General features: G+C 37.8%; 1 protein-coding gene across 12 annotated transcripts in view; it reads left to right on the top strand.

The window, feature by feature from the left end:
- The window catches only part of CYRIB (CYFIP related Rac1 interactor B), a 175,980-nt gene that overhangs the window by 91,956 nt on the left and 63,683 nt on the right, over positions 1-20,341 (top strand). The gene's annotated exons all lie outside the window — the stretch shown is intronic.

Genomic DNA, 20,341 nt, shown 5'->3' with positions numbered 1-20,341 from the left:
CTCCAGTAAAGATAGAAGGGCTTTATAGTGACCACTTGGGGAGCTTAATATGTAACTCCTGCAATTTGGTGGACACAGTAAATTGATGTCTGTCTAACTCATACCTGGAAATTTTCAAGGGTGAAAGAGAGACTATCTGCTTTGGCAGCAAAGCAAAGGAAAGCAAGGTTGCTGTGTAGATGGACTGCCAGTGCTCCCAAAGTTTTTGGACTAAGAGATCTGTGTTTCCCATAGATCACATGAGGGCCACCTGAGAGAAGTGAGACCACATAAGGGAAAACCCAAAAGAGTAGGTATAAGGGGGACAGGATGGAGGCTGGATTCCCAGAGGAGATGCATTACAGGAATTGGAGTGAGAGCTCCCAACTTTCAAGGAACCCCTGAAAGCATTCCTGAACAGAATCAGCTTTAAACTTTATTGTCATCATTATTATTATTATTTTTTAAGATGGAGTCTCGCTCTGTCACCCAGGCTGGACTGCAGTGGCATGACCTTGGCTCACTGCAACCTCCCTGGTTCAAGCAATTCTCGTGCCTCAGCCTCCTGAGTGGCTGGGACTACAGGTACACACCACCATGCCCGGCTAATTTTTGTATTTTTAGTAGAGGCGGGGTTTCACCATGTTGGCCAGGCTGGTCTAGAACTCCTGACCTCAGGTGATCCATCTTCCTTGGCCTCCCAAAGTGCTGGGATTACAGCTATGAGCCACCGCTCCCGGCCTAAACATTTTTTGAGTCATGAAAGTGTCTAAGCTCTCTGATAGCACATAATTGCCCCACCCAAGGTTAGCAAGGTGGAAAGGAGTGGAGTAAAAGCGTGTAGTGCTCTTGTACTGTGTAGGGCTGAGCTGGGAAAGCAGAGAAACTAACTTTAAATGAGAAAAATTTGACGATTATACTAAAGATCTTTCAGTCACTGCAGCCTCGACTTCCAAGGCCTGAGTGATCCTCCCACGTCAGCCTCCTAAGTAACTGGGACTATAGGTATGCACCACCACATCTGGCTAAGTTTTTTTATTTTTTAAAATTTTTTTGTAGAGACGGGTTCTCCCTATGTTGCCCAGGCTGGTCTCCAGCTCCTGGGATTAAGTGATCCTCTGTCTCAGCCTCCCAGATTGTTGGGATTACAGGTGGGAGCCACTATGCACAGCTGGATCTTTCAGTTTTAAAAGTCAGATTGTTTTCATAACTTGGGAGTGACCAAAGTCATGATCATTAGCCTAAATGAAAGTTCAGGGACATTAACTATGGCTACAGAGTAACTTTAAAGGCTAGTCGTGGACAAAAAATTGTTTTTTATAGTTACATCCCACGGGTTCAGCTTGTTCAGTATAATGGTTACAATTGTTTTTCTAATAAAAAAATTAATGAGAATGAATTTTTAGAAGAATGTGCTTATGGAGGCATTTTGTTGTGAATAAAGTGGCATCAACTTTGGGATAGGCAGATCTGTTCTGGAAACAGATCTACCCCTTATTGACACTGACCTCTTATTAGCACTGATGTGAGGTAAGTAACACCCTCCCCGCCACCCCCCCCCCCGTTTTTTTTTTTTTTTTGGAGGCAGGTCTCACTCTGTCGCTTGGACTGCAGTGTGGTGGCATGATCATAGCTCACTGCAGTCTTGACCTGGTCTCAAGCAGTCCTCCCATCTCAGCCTCATGAGTAGCTGGGACAGCAGACATGTACAACCACACCTGGCTAATTTTTTTTTTTTTTTTTTGGGGGTAGAGATAGAATCTCACTTATTGCCCAGGCTGGTCTCAAATTTTTAGGCTCAGGCAGTTCTCCTGCCTCAGCCTTGCAAAGTGTTGGGGATACAGGCATGAGCTACTGCAGCGGGCCTAAACCAGTTTTTGAAATTCATTTTCCTCATTTGCTTTTTGTAAAAAGGTAACATCACCGGTTTTGCAGTGTTTTAAAAAAAAATTATCATCTATAGCAGAATGCATGGTACATACTAGATATTCACATATATTCGTACTTTTTTCCTCACATATATTCGTACTTTTTTCCTCCTTAAAGCAAATATTCCCTATTAAGTGTTTTTACTCTTTTTCATGTTTTACTTCTTCAAAATGTATTCCTTAAAAATACTAAACGGAGGTAGGGAGTTTAGCACATAAATGGTGTACTATCAAGGATGTAAGAAATGTTTAATCTTTAGTATAGCCAACAATTATACTTTTGATTTGAAATGTGAAAAGTTTTCAGAAAGAATGAAAAGTAGTTTTACTGACGTGTGAGGGAAGTGTATGAAATAAGAGACTAAAGGTAGACTTGGCCAGGTGCAGTGACTCACACCTGTAATCCCAGCACTTTGGGACGCTTAGGTGAGTGGATCACCTGAGGCCAGGAGTTTGAGACCAGCCAGGCCAACATAGTGAAACTCCACCTCTACTAAAAATACAAAAATTAGCTGGGTGTGGTGGCGAGCGCCTGTAATCCCAGCTACTTGGGAGGCTGAGGAACGAGAATCGCTTGAACCTGGGAGGCAGAGGTTGCAGTGAGCCGAGATTGTACCATTGCACTCCAGCCTGGGTGACAAGAGCGAAACTCTGTCTCAAACATACATACATACATAAATGTAGACTTAGGTGGAGATTTTTTTCTTTTTCTTTTTCTTTTTTTTGAGATAGAGTTTTGCTCTTGTTGCCCAGGCTAGAGTGCAATGGCGCGATATCGGCTCACCACAACCTCGCAATATCGGCTCACCACAACCTCTGCCTCCCAGGTTCAAGGGATTCTTCTGCCTCAGCCTCCCAAGTAGCTGGGACTACAGGCATGTGCCACCATGCCTGGCTAGTTTTGTATTTTTTTTTTTTTTTTTTTTTAATAGAGACGGGGTTTCCCCTGATGGTCAGGCTGGTCTAGAACTCCCGACCTCAGGTGATCCGCCCACCCCTGCCTTCCAAAGTGCTGGGATTACAGGAGTGAGCCACCGCACCCGGCCGGAGAATTTTTTCATTACTATTCTTAGTAGGAGTAGTTTGGAATGTATAAAGTAAAGCATCTTTTTTTGTTTTTTTTGGAGACGGAGTCTCACTCTGTCGCCCAGGCTGGAGTGCAGTGGTGCGATCTCGGCTCACTGCAAACTCCGCCTCCCAGGTTCATGCCATTCTCCTGCCTCAGCCTCCCGAGTAGCTGGGACTACAGGCACCTGCCACCATACCCAGCTAATTTTTTGTATTTTTAGTTGAGACGGGATTTTACTGTGTTAGCCAGGCTGGTCTCAATCTCCTGACCTCGTGATCCACCCGCCTCGGCCTCCCAAAGTGCTGGGATTACAGGTGTGAGCCACCGCGCCCGGCCTTTATTAGATATTTTTTAAATGATCTTGGTGTTTTGCCATTTTTTTCTGGATGTTCTACTTTTATATTAATGTTCAAATTTTATGTTTTGAAACAAAGTTTTCTTTTTAATTATCCTGGGACCTCTTAAATATCTCAAAAAACTGATCTGTACCGTCTTTAATTTTTGAATATCTTTATTATGTGTATTTATACTTTAGAGTTATATTTGTAACATAAATTCTGCTTGTTTGTAGGAATGGCTTTAAATTGGGAAGGAAATTATAGTTTTCTATTTGAGACCGGAATATTCTTCATAATTCATTAACGGGTCCTTGGTTGCAAATAGCAGAAACTGACTAGGTAATTTGGACATAAAAGGAATTTGTTGGGATGATGACAGGTAGGTTACAGAATTGATGGAGAGAGTGGGAATTCAGCTTCACAAAATGAGCAATAACCAGAGGCAGATGAGCAGCAAGAAAATACTGCCCAGATTATGTTACCATAACAGTGTGGTTAGTGCATTGTGGCCACTGGTCTCTTACTGTTGCTACTGTTAACCATTTCAAGTGTCCTTGGTCTTTGGATACAAAGTCCTGGGGTGTAGATAAAGTATTTGTGATCTGACCTCTTCCCTGAACTCCATACTTCCGTATCCATCATTGCCTTCTCAACATCTTCAGATTGGTGGCTCATAAGCCTCTCAAATTTAACATGTCCAAAACTGAACTCCTCTTCTTTTTTTAATCTTCACACCTGCTCCATTTCATCCAGGCAAGCTGTCTGATAGAAAATATTTCATAATCAAGATTTGTCTGCTTTGTTTCTTGATAAATAGAATCAGTTTATATATACCTGACAAGTTTATTACATAGGGTAATGTTGAATACATCCCATTGCATTACATCATCAGGCATGTAATGTCTGTCACATTTTTGGTGATACTAAATTTTATCCCTCAATTAAGATGGTGTCAACCAGCCTGGGCAACATGCTGAAACCTTGTCTCTACAAAAAAAATACAAAAATTAGTTGAGTGTGGTGGTGTGATCCTGGGAGATTAAGGCTGCTGTGAACTGTGATCGTGCCGCTGCACTCCAGTCTAGGCGAGAGAGTGAGACCTTGTAAAAGGTCTTGGTTTGGTGATACTTTGAAACCATGTGAATATCTGGTTGCCCAAAACTTTTCACTGAGTAGCCTAACATAGGAGAGGACATACACTCAAATAATGGCTGTTAATGTATATCTGAATAATAGCTATTAGTTATTATCAAGAAGTTAGGGAAGAAGAAAACCTTCCTGTTTTAGTTTCAGTTTTTAATAGTGTGGAGGAAAGATAAGTGAATTGTTATGAATCTCAAATTCTGAAAAGAAGCATTAACAGTCATTCTCCAATATGGACTGCAAAGGTGACAAATGATGGCTACATACAATTTAACTTTTTTTTTTTAATAGATAAGACTTATGTCTGAGTAAAAGGTACATTAGGAAGAAGGCTGAAAGAAATGGCTAAAATAAATATTGATGATCTGTTCACTTCGGTGATCAGTATTTTCTTGTACATCATTTAGCATAGATCAACATTTTTCTCCATTTTTGTGGTTTTAGTACTTACAATTTTTTTCCTATTCTTGCACTTTAATATTTTTTCTGTTAATTCAAGGAAGCAAGGTCTACTTCCCAAATGACTAAAATTTTGTCTCTTGTTATAAGAAATCTATCTCTGTAGATAAAATAAATTCCTAGATACTGCAAATAGTAAACTAAACAGTGAAATCTAGAATACGTAAGTGCTCCTACATTTGGTGGAAATCAAATGAAAGGAGATAGGGGAATTTCTAAACTGTACAGGTTTTTGTAAGGTATTAAATTAGTGAATGAGTAGGGTAGCAGAAGGTAAAACATCCAGGATGTTATGAGTTAATGGTTTCAGAATTTATTTTAAAATCAAATTTTATTTATCTTTTCCAGTCTGAAATACCTAGGTAAAAATTACTGATGATATGGAAGTCTGTCACATAGCAGTTGAAGTACAGTTATGGCACTCATTCTGTTTGTGGGTGACTATCTGTTAAAAATCATTTAAACTAAGATGTTTAAGTCTAGGAAATAAAGAAATAGCCAAAATCTGAAAATACTGAATGATTTCTACTTAATTATCTCTATGAAACTTCTAAATGTTAGGAAAAATAAAGTTCTTCTACTGAAGAATTATGAGCTCTTTTGAGAAATGAACCTATCTGATATGGTGTATTTATAGCTGTGTGTTTTGATGTCTTGTCTGTTGAACCCATTAGATTCCATGTGGCTCCTAATGAGCACTTGGGAGAAAAGCTCATAAGACATGGAAGGTAGTTTTTCAAAAAGGAGAAGATAGACAAGAAAGAACCACTTCATAGGACATTTAACAGGCTGGACTTACGTGTTTTAAAGATAAAGGTTTACTACATAAATATATACTCTGACCATGAAAGAGTAATTTTTAGAACAGTACATTTTTTTTTTGAAAGTATTTTCCCCTGATTTGGTTTGTAAGTTCAGATTTGATAGTCCAAATTTGGAATTATATAAGCTATCCAATAAGTAGAAATAACAGAAGGGCAAACAGATTAAGGTTCAAACATGGATAGCAAACGGGATAGAAATTATTGAAGAAACCAGTGCAGTTTGTATTTATTAGGACTGAAAAATCTTACCCGGTGTTCTTCTGAATTCTTGGAGTTGTCTCAGTCTCAGTTTAATAAAGCCTTTTTCTTAAGGATTTTAGTATTATTTTATTATGTTACCCCATTGTTAACAATCATAGGTAGTAATTAAAATGCTTTGTATAGGAGAAGATTTTCCTTTTCCAGTTTAGTGTATATGCTAACATAAATCTTAAAATTAAGTTATTTGACTTAATTTGAAGCATATAAAAATGTCTTTGGAAGTTGTTAGTAGTACTGGTGTTTTTTTAAGTATGTAAGGCACCCAGACATCTCACTTCTCTAGCTTTCTCTGACATTCTCCTCTAGACATAATGAAATTACTCCCTCATCTGTTTTCCCATAGCAGTTTAACCACAGAACTCCAGCATAGCATTTTATTTAATTGTACTGTATTGTAGTAATTTGTTTACATGTCATCTCAGAGACTATGAGCTTTATGAGGGCAGATCTTGTTTTTACACAGCATTTTGTACTTTGCCATACGTAGAATGTCTGGCCTATTGGGAGTCTGTAACTGATCTTTGTTGAGTTTTGAGGACGTTTTTAACACTATGTGACAAAAGTATTTTTCATAGTCTTAAAATCTATTGTTTTATTGCTACCAAGACATGCGGTAATATACATTACCACATATCAGATACATAATATCACTCCAAAGTGGTTATCTATGCCTATTGGTGCAACTGAGTTTTATCAGTCCAGAAAAACTATATCTATCTGTAGGCTGGGTGGGCACGGTGGCTCACACCCACAATCCCAGCACTTTGGAAGGCCCAGGCCAATCACTGGAGGCCAAGAGTTCGAGACAAGCCTGGCCAACATGGCAAAAACCCATCTCTTAAAAAAATAAATAAAATAAAATAATTTAAAAACTGTATCTGTAAAACGGTGGTGGACACACCTTAGAGTATTTCATTTGAAGTCTCTTTATTTAATTTTTAATAGGAGAAATTACATATTTTTCTAAATTTTACCAGTTTTCTGCTAATGATACATTGACCTCTCCTTATCTCTCTTTTCCCCAAACAAATCATTTTAGCAGAATGACAGCCTTTTGGAACCTTAATTTTAGACGAGTTGCATTTATTCTAATGTACTTATATTATTTATGATGTTTGCTTATTCACTCATTCAGCATCTATACTTTGGAGACTGTGATGTTTCAGGCATTGTGCTTAGTGCAGAGCAGAGTATAATAACAATGAACAGCCTGTGATAGCCACTTTGAATCATGGGAAAGGGTCCAGCGTTTTGATGAGTGATATGATGTGCTGTGAGGCCTACAGAGAAGATTTTTAACTCACACATGGAATATACCTTTATCTCACGCTGTCCTGTTCTCTAAATTTCTGTTGTAATTGTAGTCTGTAACAATACTTTGGTGTTGACAGAATTATTATGAATTCGTTACTTTTTATATATGCAAGTATTATTTCCACAGGAAGTCATTAACTACTTTCAGGATAAAGATTGTTGTTTTCTTTTTTCAACCCTTAGAAAACGTAAAAAGCATTCTAGTGTGCAGGTAGAACAAAAAGCCATGGGATTAGGCATGGTCTGTGGGTGGTTTGCAGACCCCTGCTTTAGATAGGCAAAGCAATATTATCATATCTGGTCACTTTTCTATGTAAAGTTTCTCAATCTGGGATTGGGCAATCCTGGCTATATATTAGAAACATTGTGTGGCTTCTTAAAAAAACAAATACCATGGTGTACTGTAGGCTTGGTGAATAAGAATCTGCTGTGGTAGCTCTGTGGCATGCATAGTTAAAAACAGGGTGGTGGTGGTCCATGGATAATTGTGGTGGGCAGCCATTATTGATAGTACGTACTGGCCAGTGGTCACTCGTAACACGTGACAATGAAGTAATACGAGGTAGGGTGGATTTTCTTTTTCCAATTTTTTTGTTATTAAATCACTGCAGTAGTAGGGTGGATTTTCTAATAAAACTACAACTGAAGTATTTAAAGAAATAATTAAATTTCTTAAAAAGCTGCTTTAACAATACATAAAAATGACTTTTTTTCTTTTTTGAGATGGTGTCTCGCTCTGTCACCCAGGCTGGAGTGCAGTGGTGCGATCTTGGCTCAGTGCAACCTCCGCTTCCCAGGTTCAAGCAATTCTCCTGTCTCAGCCTCCTGAGTAGCTGGGATTACAGGCACGCGCCACCATGCCCGGTGAATTTTTGTATTTTTAGTAGAGATGGGGTTTCACCATGTTGGTCAGGCTGATCTCGAACTCCTGACCTCATGATCTGCCCACCTTGGCCTCCCAAAGTGCTGGGATTACAGGCGTTGAGCCACTGCACCTGGCCAAGATATTTAAGAGAAATCTTGGAAATTTTTTTTTAAGAATTGAGTCAGCCTGAGATCTCTGTGTCCTATGCCATTACAATTACAGATATAGACTAATGGGAAGGATGATGTGTAGATATGTGATCAGGTTTCTGCATTAGAAGGATTATTCTAATAACATTATGGAGGATTAGTTAGAAAAGATTAGAGGTGGAGTAGTGAGACCCAAATAGGCTATAGTAGGAGTCCTGGCTTGAACTGCTAGTTCAGTGGTTGTGTGAGTGGAGGTCTTCAGGAAATAGAATGGTCAGGTTTTTCAGGTCTTACAGTACAGGTAAGAATGATGACTGGTGTTTTCTAACTTGGATGGATGAATGGTATTGGTATGTATTAATACATAAACTTCTTTAAGATCGCTTAAATCTTAAACAGTTTGGTGTTTCTAGAACCTAGTACAATATCTGCCACATGGTGGATATTTAATCTGTGTTGCTAATAATAGCTACAACTAAGTGAATGTTTGTGATTTTTCCTAAGCAGTAAACGTGCATTCTCATTGAATCTTATTTAATGCTTGCAACAGTGCTGTAAGGTCTGTTAACTCCATTTGACAAATCAGGAAACTAATGCTTACTAGCTGTGTGATCCTGAGTTATGGTAATTGTCAGAACTAGGATTCAAACTGGTATTTGACTGGTTTCAAAGCCTCTAGACTAAAACTTTTCTACCTATATATGCTATGCTGTTTCCCTTCGTTGTAAAATACTTAAGCACTGCATATTAAATAGGGTACGAAAGACTTGAGAAACAAATTTTATCTTCCCTCAGTTATACAACTAACATCTGCAACCAATGAGTAGCAGTGTACTATTGGATGAAAATGCTTTAGAATTATAGGGATTGATGTGGGCTGGAGTCCTCGGGAAAAGCCTGTTGAAAGTAGGAATAGCTTTAAATTGGCCTTTTAAGGATAAGAATCTTTTTAGAAGGAAGAAAGGAATGCCTTTTTAGGAGGAAACAGATTTCAGGACTGGAATGGGCATAGGCTGTTAGGGGGCTCTGCTCTAGTAGCATGTTTATTAGGAGTAGCCTGAAATCAGAATGGATATTCATTCCTAAGTGTGCCAGTTTGAGAATGTATCCTGAAGAGTATTGGGAGCTATTAGAAGTTTTTTTTTTTAATAGAGCAGTGATGAGATAAAATTAGTGTCTCATAGTGCTTGACTAATATTAGGTACTCAGGTATTTGTGTGATAGAAATAAAGTGGAGAGAGAACTACAGAAGTAGGTTAACCATTTAGGAGATTATTACAGTAGTTAGGAGTGAGAGCATAAAAATCTGAGCTACGGAAATGACAAAGAATAAATATGAATTTAGGAGAAATTGAAAGCAAAGGAATAGAAGCCTTTGTAGAAGAAAGTTGGATAGAATTTCATTTCAGAAGAAAGTAGAATAGAAGATTTGCATTTTATTACTGACTCTGCCCAAATTTAACCTTTCTGGGTCTCAACTTTCCCATTTGTGAAATGGAATTGGGACAAGATATGATTTTAAATTGAAATCATAAAGCTTATTTTTAGCTTTAAAACTTTTGTCTCTATGGGCTTTTTTCTTTTATTGAACTATTTCAGAGATCACCTATATATCAGTTTTCAAAGTTAAAATATAAATACGAATGTAATAAGATGTCTTAAGTTCTAAAGCTTGAGTGAGATAGTTCTTCTGGAGACTCTAGGCATTAGATCCTCTAGATTACAGAGTAAATACATACCTTAGAGTAATGTGGATCTTGGAAAATGCAGTTTCTCAGGCTTGACCCACAAAATTTAGTGGGTTGTGGCAAGCCTGAGAATCCACATTTTTGGCAGATGCAGATGGTCCATGGACCATTTTTAAAAGTTTTATTAAGCATACAGTTTGTGGAGCTTCAGCATAGTTAATCACCCATGAAACCATCACCACAATCAAGATAATGAACATAATCACCTTCAAAGTTTTTTCCTGCCTGCTTCAAATCTATCCACCCTACCTGCCCCTAGACGCCAGTCAACCACCTGTGCCCTTTCTGTCCTTATAATATTAGTTTGCGTTTCCTAGAATCTTACTTTTTTATTAATTAATTTTTTTAGAAACAGGGTCTCACTGTGTTGCCCAGACTTAACTCCTAGAATCTTATATATGAGGACTCATACAATATATATTCTTTTATATCCGGCTTCTTCAACTCAGCATAGTGATTTTGAGATTTATATTTATTGTTGGATGTGTCAGTAGCTTGTTTCTTTTATTGCTGAATAGTATTCCAGCATATGGAAATACCACAGTCTGTCCATTCATTTGTTGATGAACATTTGGGTTGCTTGCAGTTTGAGACTACTACAAGTAAAGTGCTATGAACATTAGTGTGTGATTCTTTGTATGAACATAATGCTTTCATTTTTCTTGGATGAATACGTAGATGGAATGACTGTGTCATATTGAAGGTGTATATTTAACTTTTTAAAGTGGCTTTGCACAAGTATATAGGAATTCATTTCCACTGTATTCTCACCAGCACTTGGTATGGTCATTTACAGTATTTTTTTTAGCCATCTGGTATGTTTTCAGTTTGTATTTCTCTAGTGCCTGATGGTGTTGAGCATCTTTTCAAGTGCTTATTTGCAGTCCATTTAACTTTGGTGAATTATCTGTTGAAATCTTTTGCCTGTTTTTAGATTCAGTTGCTTTCCTTCTTAGGTTGTAAAAGTTCTGTATACAGGCAGTTCTCATTTTGTGCTGTGGAATGTAAAAATACTTGTGCAGACTTAAATTTTGCAAAGCAATCTTAGAAATTATGTTGTTCATGATTTTTAGAAATTTTCGTCAAAACATACTCTATTGTTGCAAAATGTATAGGGAAATGGATAAAACAGTAAAACTAGTATTTACTTAGTACAGTGTAATTTAAACCTTGAAAACTAAAGTGTTTTATTTATTTGTAAAAATCTTTTCAAGAGTAATTAGAACTCTGCCTGGTTTCTTCTTCCCTGTTGTACAGTGTGGAGTGAGCATCATTTCTAGGCCTTGGACAAGTTGTTAATACTTCTAAATTTGAATCAGCTTCAAACATTTTATCCATTACATCGTGAATATCAAGAAGTATATGTAAAAGTTCCTTTAATATGAAGGATTTTTGCTGGCGTGACTTCCTCTGAGACATTGTCATCCTTTTCACCATAACCACTCTCTTATGTTGATCAGTTTACCTTCAGAAGGTTCCTCTGGCTGCATATTTAGTCTCCCTGTTGGCAGCGGTGTCAACATTCTCACAGTCAACTCTTTCTTTTGTAACTCCATTTATATTCCATTAGAATTTTATTTCCAGCATTATCGCTTTTGTTTCTTTGCTTCATTTCGTCTTTGTTGGCAAATCCTCTCCTTCAGTTGCCCATTTAAAAAAAAAGTATCTCATGGATTTGTCACTGGGGACAGGGAAGTAACACAGCTACATGCTCTGCAGCCTGTACATTTAGTGAATAACAGGTGTGCAGTGACTAGTGACTCACTTTAAAAGAAGTGATATGATTGGTCATGGATCAGGATATAAAAAATTGGAGAAAAGGATAAAACTATAAAGAATTCTGTATTTTCAGTACCTTCATTTCTCATTACATTTAAAAAAGACAAAAACTAGACATTTTAGAAAAAGTGTATTTATGGTTATGGTCTATACAATAGTAATAATGATAATAACATCAACTTTCATTTATAGAGTCCTTATCTGGCAGGGACAGTTTTAAATGCTAGACATATTCTTATTTAATCTTCATAATAACCCAATTAGGTGGTAGGTATTAATATTATCCCCACTAGAGAGAGAGAAACTTGTCCAAGGGTGAGGCTCACAGTTTGGCTCCAGAGCCCGTGCTTTATTTATACTAGTGCTACTCAAAGCGCACTTTGCAAACCAGCACTGGTTCATGAACTGTTCACACGTAGTCTGTGAAGAATTGGAATTTCCACTTTGTAAGTTTTTAAAAATTAAAAAAATATTTTTCTCCTCTGGTAATTTCTACAAAAACATTGGATCATAGTGGCTGGAAAATACTCTAGCAATGGCTTGTCATTGAAGAATGTGCTTTGGTTTTCTTAAAAAAGGATTAGCTAATGAATGCACGTGTATGTATTTTAAATGTTTCTATCAATAATTGCAATTAATTGAAAAACTTCTAGTTCTGATTATTATGGAAAAGCTTTTACTGTAATTACAACACTATGGGGAAAGACAAGGTTTATCTCAAGAGCTTCTGCTTATGTAGGCATGATTTTGAAAGCGGAGCAGATTCCAGGGGTGGCTCACGCCTGTAATCCCAGCACTTTGGGAGGCTGAGGCAGGTGGATCATGAGGTCAGGAGATCGAGACCATCCTGGCTAACACGGTGAAACCCTGTCTCTACTAAAAATACAAAAAATTAGCCAGGCGTGGTGGCCAGCGCCTGTAGTCCCAGCTACGCGGGAGGCTGAGGCCGGAGAATGACGTGATCCCAGGAGGCGGAGCTTGCAGTGAGCCTAGATCACGCCACTGCACTCCAGCCTGGGCGACAGAGCAGACTCCGTCTCAAAAAAAAAAAAAAAAAAAAAAGTGGAGCAGATTCCTGAAAGTCATGGTATTGCATTGTAGGATTCACTTTTGCTCTTTGTATTTAAATTTATCAGCAGTAGAGATAACTTTAACAGCAGTAGAGCACACACTTGTTTTCCGTCACCATAAACATGACACACAGATTAGGAATTCACTGAATCATTTTACCTGAACCACTCTTTAATATGCCTTCATTAGTTCATCCTGTTGATTATCATATAGAATTGTTTGAAAAAAAATGACTTGCAAGAAAAGAAAGCCCCAGCCTGGGCATCCTAATAAGACCCTGTCTCTAAAATAAAAAAATAAAAATAAAGGCAAATTAAAAAAACCCAAGTCTTTGTTTTCATTCAAATGCACCTTCTCTGTTCCCAGTCCTCCCCTTCCCCCAACCCCAGAGTGCATCTGTGCATCTTTTGAGGTAATTATATGGCTTTTTTCTTTTAATCTGTTAGGGTGGTGAAAACAGTAGGTATTCTGAACCAACCTTGCACTTCTCAGATAAGCCAAACTTGGTCATAATTAAAAAAAAAAAAAAACTTTGTAATTTCAGATAACTGCAGCATTGGACTAGAGGTGGAGAGAGTGGTACTTGGGGAGTGGTGAAGCAGGTGAGAAGCTGGAAGGAATGGTCATTTCAGTGCTAGTGCAGTTTGCAACTTCAGATAATTTTGGAGCATATATATATATATATATATATATTTAGCAGGATGTATAAATTCAACTATTTGATCTTTTATGAAATCGAACCTGGGGTAAATTTGGAGCGTGTATATATATAAACTGTAAAGCTTTATTTGCCTTATGTTATTACCTCTGTTTGTATTTACCATTCCTTTAAAATTATGTGTGTAAATGTTATAAGGGGGTTTGAACATGTGGGGTAGATTGAATGAACACTAAAAACTCTTTTAACTAGCATTTAATTTTACAGAGTTTGAGCTTATAGAGCTGCAAAATAAGGTACTTACTTGTTTTCACAGAACGTATCTTAAACCTGTGGAATCTTTAGGTTAGCACGATTGCAGCATCTGCCATCAAAAATGCATTTTACAGTCTCTCCATGGCTGTATGTTCCAAAACTTAGCTAAGTTGAAGTATCAGAAAAGTCCCATTGTAGATGGTCAGTAATCAGGGCAAGATGTTGACAGTAACCAGGAGATCCAGAAGTAAGAAGGTTCTGTATAATGTCCTCAAAGCCTGGTGAGCCTCTTAATCTAGCTCTTGCCTTTTAATTTAGCCCTTGCCTCAGGTTTTTCATAATTGAAAACAGCATTATTGCTGTTGTAGGTTTTGTTTGTTTTTATTTTTGTTTTTTTTTTTTTTTTGCACACCACCACAGTCGGCTAATTTTTGTATTTTTAGTAGGGACAGGGTTTCACCATGTTGGTCAGGCTGGTCTTGAACCCCTGACCTCGTGATTCGCCCACCTTGGCCTCGCAAAGTGCTGGGATTACAGGTGTGAGCCACCGCGTCCGGCCGTGGGTTATTTTTTTAAAGAATCATTTTTAATTTTACAATAAAAGAAGTTAGTGGAAAAGTAGTATTTGTTTTACAAGAAATCACATCTACAGAAAGGAATATTATAATAAATATTGAACAAGATTGTTTCCTGAAAAGTAATTTTCTCCCTCTGTTCCCTTCCTCATTTCTGTCCCTTCCCCTCCTTTTCCCAATTCCTTACCCTCTAGTCATGACCTTGGACAAACTACTTAACCTTTTAAAGCCTCTGATTGCTCATCAATGAAAAGGGTTTAATTTTAACCTATTAAGTTCACAGGCTTATGTGAAATATATCATGCAGTACAGTGTCTAAAACATAGGAAGTACTTAGAAAAAGGCAGCTGAGTAGAAAGGGACAATTTTAAAAGACTGTGCCTCACTTTATACATTTATATTGAGTATCTGATCAAGGAAGTTCAGATTTGATAGTTATTTCCTTAAAAATACATAAGGCCTTGATAGAAAATGGGAAGGACTAAGTTACACAGTTGTGGAGGAAAAAATAGCTGGCCTCAGTAGTTAACAAAACAATGGGAGAGAGGCCGGGCAAGGTGGCTCATGCCTATAATTCCAGCGCTTTTGGAGGCCAAGGAGGGAGAACACCTTGAGGCCAGGAGTTCAAGGTTACAGTGAGCTATGATTGTACGACTGCATTCCAGCCTGGGCGACAGAGCGAGACCGTGTTTCTTTTGTTTGTTTTTAGAATTAGGGTCTTGCTCTGTTGCCCATGTTGGAGTGCAGTGGCACTCATAGCCCACTGTGGCCTTGAACTCTTGGGCTTAAGCCATCCTCTTGTCTCAGCCACACATGTAGCTGAGACGACAGTTGTATGTTACTAGACCTGGCTGTTCATTTTAATTTTTGTGGGTATATGGTCTTGCTATGTTGTCTTGTCTGTTCTCAAACTCGTGGTCTCAAGTGATCCTCCCACCTCAGCTTCTTGAAGTGTTGGAATTATAGGCAGGAGCCATTGCACCTGGCCCTTGTCTCTTTAAAAAAAAAAAAAAAAAAAAGTGAAAGAAGGCACCACTTGTCAAGGATGCTGTGAAGTTGGCCAGTGCATCATTCTGATGGTAGTGTTAATTAGAATGTATCTTTGGACAGCAATTTGGCACTAGGTATAAAGACCTTGATGTATCCTAAACATTTTTAAGTTATTTCAACAAAGATTTATGTTCATAGCTAAGATAATTATTCAAGGTGTTCACATGGCCCTCTGCACAAGGGGTGCCACACCTGTGGGTGTATCAGACATGAGATAGACATGTCACTTTGAGAAGACCGTGGGTGAGTGAAGGGATTCTGGGCCTTCTGGCCACATCTTGGAGCCAGGAGTTCCAGGTTACAGTAAGTTGCCTGGTACATAAAACCATACTAGCACCTATGGCATGCGAAGACTCTGGAGAGCTCCTGTGAGGACACTCTGTCCATGCAGGTGGTTACAGCATGGTCTTGTCCAGACTGAGCTCCAGACTCCAGGCATCCCCTGAGGTGATGTCTTTCGCTAACTTGCCCACCACTGCAGTCTGACAGAAACTGATCTGGTAGTCTCATTTGAGAAATTTGGGGCAAGGGTGCCTGGCACTGGCTTAGGTATGTTTATGTGCCTTAATGTTCAGGGATTATGTTTGTCAGTAGGCAAGAGTGTGACCCTTGTGTGCAGGGGCATGTGTATGCACAGCCAGGGTGTTTGCTTGCTGGGGTTCTTAAACCCCAACCCAGGCAGAGCTATATTGTGTAGTTGTTGAGGTTGTGTAATAAAATAATAGTTCATAAACATTTTTATATTAGACTGGGATAACTTCTTCTAATCTCACAAAGTCTTTATGTGCTTATGGAAGTCTTGGGCATAGCATCGTTTAAAAGAGCAAAAGGTTAGAAAAAAACCTGAATGTCCAGCAGTGAGAAAATGCTTGAAAAAATGTGGTACAACCCTATGATGAGTTGGTATGTAAAGACTGAAAGTGGTATTTTGGCAGAGTTTTTAATGATGTGAAAATATTGCTCATGATGTGAATGATAAAAAGCAGTACAAATAGAAAGGGTGTTAAATTGTATAAAAATATACATAAAAGAAATCAGAAGAGAATAAATTGTTAAAGCTTTGGTTGTGGGATTATAGGTAGTGGTACTTGTTTCTTTCCACTTTCTTTATGTATTTTGTGTAGTGAGCATGTTTTACCCTTATAATAAAGGGGAAAATTAAGATTGTAAAAACTTTTTAGATTCTACAAAAATCAAGTCATGTTCTGAAAGCCTAGCATTACCTAGGCAACTGTTACTGCAATTTACTTTTTCCTGGAGGTAATTAAAAAAAAACTTTAGAGATAATTAGAAATGTTGGTATTTCAAATCTTCTGGAGCATGGGTTTACAATAGAGATTAAGAATTTCTTGGTCAGGCATGGTGGCTCATGCCTGTGATCCCAGCACTTTGCTAGGCTGAGATGGGGGGATTGCTTGAGGCTAGGAGTTCAAGACCAGCCTGGTCAACATAGCAAGACTCCATCTCTATTTTATTTAAAAACATTTAAAAAAAATCTTTATAAAAAAAGAATGTATTGATATTGTATTAATATTTAGTATTAATATTTGCACAGTATTAAGATTTATATGTATCATATATGCCTTGATATTTGTTTTTGTATAGAAAATGTAGTTCTAGGTATATCAAGGAGGGAGGCTCTTAATGTAACCATTGTGCTTTCTTCTGATCAAACTATTTTGTGATAGTAAGCATGGTGTAGGATGACATAGAGGAATCCTCAGGTGTTTGAGTTCTGGTGCTGTTAGACATGGTTTTCTTAAGAGTACTGTACTTGAGATTTAGTGTCAGTAGAGAGATACATATTATTGTAATTTTAATATTAAATATTAAATACAAAAGGTAATGACCATGTTCAGCAAAACTAGCATTTCCATTAATCTACACACTTTGAGTTTATTTTTGCTCTTTTACAAAGGAAAAGGATGCATAGATAACCTAATTTAAATAAGTGAAAATCTGCATTTTACAAATAAAGATGCTCAAATAACTTAATAATTTAAATAATTGGAAATGCAACCCAAGCCTATCTCATTTCAGAACCAGTTCTCTAAACCATTTTACTATATTTGCTTTTTATTATTAGGGGGTATACATTTTTTTCATAATTTATCGTTTTGCCTCCCTGTTACAAATTATCGTTTATTTTTTTCTGTTGTCTTCATGTGATTTATATACACTCCCATGAAGTATTTTAAGACATTTTGGTATCCCTTATCTTTAATTTTTACATGATTGATTCATCTTTCCATTTTAAATTTTTTATAGTGCTTTATATTTTAGCATATTATTCCTCCAAAGATAAGATTCTTTGTTCTATTTTCTGAGATTTAGTTTTGAGAAATTAAACTGGAATCCATGTGTAATGTATAGTTTGAGAAGGGTCTGTCTTAGTTTTCCATGGAGTTATTTCAACACCATTTACTTACTTATTTATTTTTTGAACAGAGTCTTACTCTGTCACCTAGGCTGGAGTGTAATGGCGTGATTTCAGCTCAGTGCAATCTCTGCCTCCCAGGTTCAGGCAATTCTTGTGCCTCAGCTTCCCGAGTAGCTGAGATTACAGGCATGCACCACCATGCCTGGTTGATTTTTGTATTTTTAGTAGAGACGGGGTTTCGCCATGTTGGCCAGGGTGGTCTCAAACTCCTGACCTTAGGTGATCCACCCACCTTGGCCTCTCAAAGTGCTGGGCTTACAGGCGTGAGCCACCGCACCAGGCCATCATAGGTACCATCATTTGAAATACTACAGAGCTGTAAACGTGGTTGACAGAATGGTCTGAAGTAATAACTCATGTCTTGCTGGAGGCCAGCAAATTTTTTTTTCATATATATATATAGTTTTTAAAATTATACTTTAAGTTCTAGGGTACATGTGCACAATGTGCAGGTTTGTTACATACGTATACATGTGCCATGTTGGTGTGCTGCACCCGTTAACTCGTTATTTACATTAAGTATATCTCCTAATGCTATCCCCCGCTCCCCCCACCCCATAACAGGCACCGGTGTATGATGTTCCCCTTCCTGTGTCCAAGTGTTGTCATTGTTCAATTCCCACCTATGAGTGAGAACATGCAGTGTTTGGTTTTTTGTTCCTGCAATAGGTTGCTGAGAATGATGATTTCCAGCTTCATCCATGTCCCTACAAAGGACATAAACTCATCATTTTTTATGGCTGCATAGTATTCCATGGTGTATATGTGCCACATTTTCTTAATCAAGTCTATCGTTGGACATTTGGGTTGGTTCCAAGTCTTTGCTATTGTGAATAGTGCCGCAATAAACATACGTGTGCATGTGTCTTTATAGCAGCATGATTTGTAATCCTTTGGGTATATACCCAGTAATGGGATGGCTGGGTCAAATGGTATTTCTAGTTCCAGATCCCTGAGGAATCGCCACACTGTCTTCCACAATGGTTGAACTAGTTTACAGTCCCACCAACAGTGTAAAAGTGTTCCTATTTCTCCACATCCTCTCCAGCACCTGTTGTTTCCTGACTGTTTAATGATCGCCATTCTAACTGGTGTGAGATGGTATCTCATTGTGGTTTTGATTTGCATTTCTCTTATGGCCAGTGATGATGAGCATTTTTTCATGTCTCTTGGCTGCATAAATGTCTTCTTTTGAAAGTGTCTGTTCGTATCCTTCGCCCACTTGTTGATGGGGTTGTTTGTTTTTTTCTTGTAAATTTGTTTGAATTCTTTGTAGATTCTGGATATTAGCCCTTTGTCAGATGAGTAGATTGCAAAAATTTTCTCCCATTTTGTAGGTTGCCTGTTCACTCTGATGGTAGTTTCTTTTGCTGTGCAGAAGCTCTTTAGTTTAATTAGATCTCATTTGTCAATTTTGGCTTTTGTTGCCATTGCTTTTGGTGTTTTAGACATGAAGTCCTTGCCCATGCCTATGTCCTGAATGGTATTGCCTAGGTTTTCTTCTAGGGCTTTTATGGTTTTCAGGCTAACATGTAAGTCTTTAATCCATCTTGAATTAATTTTTGTATAAGGTGTAAGGAAGGGATCCAGTTTCAGCTTTCTACATATGGCTAGCCAGTTTTCCCAGCACCATTTGTTGAATAGGGAATCCTTTCCCCATTTCTTGTTTTTGTCAGGTTTGTGAAAGATCAGATAGTTGTAGATGTGTGGTATTACTTCTGAGGGCTCTGTTCTGTTCCATTGGTCTATATCTCTGTTTTGGTACCAGTAGCATGCTGTTTTGGTTACTGTAGCCTTGTAGTATAGTTTGAAGTCAGGTAGTGTGATGCCTCCGGCTTTGTTCTTTTGGCTGAGGATTGACTTGGCGATGCGGGCTCTTTTTTGGTTCCATATGAACTTTAAAGTAGTTTTTTCCAATTCTGTGAAGAAAGTCATTGGTAGCTTGATGGGGATGGCATTGAATCTATAAATTACCTTGGGCAGTATGGCCATTTTCACGATATTGATTTTTCCCCTATCCATGAGCATGGAATGTTCTTCCATTTGTTTGTATGGAGGCAAGTAAATTTTAACACTTAACTTGAGGAATCTCTAGGTTTGTAGATTTTAGGTGCCTGGATTATCCAATTTAAATATTAATTAATATTTACTATTTATGACCTGATATTTGATTTCTAAGGGTGAATACAGTTACAAGTGTTTTATTGTGTCTTGATTTATTAAGAATAAATAATTGAATTTTCCCCCATGATTTTATGCAAAGTGGCACTGTTTCTTCTGCTGTGGTTTATAAAAGTGGTCAGTCAAGCCACTTGTTTTGTTTATTTCTGGGAGCCTGCAGTGGGCCTTAGGGAAGGAAGTTTTATCTTTGGCAGAAAAAGCAAAAAAAGTGTTTATTCATTTCACTTCTAGTAATATTGATCTAAGGCAAGCTTT

This window comes from Pan paniscus, chromosome 7 (genome assembly GCF_029289425.2).
Source record: "Pan paniscus chromosome 7, NHGRI_mPanPan1-v2.0_pri, whole genome shotgun sequence".
Classification (NCBI taxonomy): domain Eukaryota; kingdom Metazoa; phylum Chordata; class Mammalia; order Primates; family Hominidae; genus Pan; species Pan paniscus.
Note: the sequence above shows the minus strand (reverse complement) of the source record. Positions and strands in the feature narration are given on the sequence as shown.